Source organism: Polyergus mexicanus, unplaced genomic scaffold (genome assembly GCF_030449975.1).
Source record: "Polyergus mexicanus isolate NDT 795.1 unplaced genomic scaffold, iyPolMexi1.0 SCAF_21, whole genome shotgun sequence".
Classification (NCBI taxonomy): domain Eukaryota; kingdom Metazoa; phylum Arthropoda; class Insecta; order Hymenoptera; family Formicidae; genus Polyergus; species Polyergus mexicanus.
The window spans coordinates 4,507,138-4,508,316 of record NW_027223341.1 but is presented as its reverse complement, the minus strand read 5'-3'; positions in this window follow the sequence as shown (position 1 = coordinate 4,508,316).

Sequence of the window (1,179 nt, the reverse complement as noted above, 5' to 3'; positions counted from 1 at the left end):
TTGTTAAAATCGCTGTGTACGCAAGTTTTATTCGTTTGGATCGTCTTAGTTACGTGTCAGTAAGTGAGAATCGTCTAAAATTCTTGTGCAACATCAAGGAAATTGAGAAGAACCGCTTCTCGGCATACATTGTTAAAATCGCTATGTACGCAAGTTTTGTTCGTTCGGAACGTCTTAGTTACGTGTCAGTAAGTGAGTTTAGTCGAAAATTCTTGTGCAACATCAAGGAAATTGAGCATATATGTTTTTTTGCTCACAAAGCTGAGTTCGCTATGTACGCAAGTTTTGTTCGTTCGGAACGTCTTAGTTACGTGTCAGTAAGTGAGATAAGTCGAAAATACTTGTGCAACATCAAGGAAATTAAGAAGAACCGCTTCACGGCAAACATTGTTAAAATCGCTATGTACGCAAGTTTTGTTCGTTCGGAACGTCTTAGTTACGTGTCAGCAAGTGAGTTTAGTCGAAAATTCTTGTACAACGTTAACGAAATTGATGATATACGTTTTTCTACGCACAAAGCTGAGATCGCTATGTACGCGAGTTTTGTTCGTTCAAAACGTCTTAGTTACGTGTCAGTAAGTGAGAATCGTCTAAAATTCTTGTGCAACTACAAGGAAATTGAGAAGAATCGCTTCACGGCAAACATTGTTAAAATCGCTATGTACGCAAGTTTTGTTCGTTCGGAACGTCTTAGTTACGTGTCAGTAAGTGAGTTTAGTCGAAAATTCTTGTGCAACATCAAGGAAATTGAGCATATATGTTTTTTTGCTCACAAAGCTGAGTTCGCTATGTACGCAAGTTTTGTTCGTTCGGAACGTCTTAGTTACGTGTCAGTAAGTGAGATAAGTCGAAAATACTTGTGCAACATCAAGGAAATTAAGAAGAACCGCTTCACGGCAAACATTGTTAAAATCGCTATGTACGCAAGTTTTGTTCGTTCGGAACGTCTTAGTTACGTGTCAGCAAGTGAGTTTAGTCGAAAATTCTTGTACAACGTTAACGAAATTGATGATATACGTTTTTCTACGCACAAAGCTGAGATCGCTATGTACGCGAGTTTTGTTCGTTCAAAACGTCTTAGTTACGTGTCAGTAAGTGAGAATCGTCTAAAATTCTTGTGCAACTACAAGGAAATTGAGAAGAATCGCTTCACGGCAAACATTGTTAAAATCGCTATGT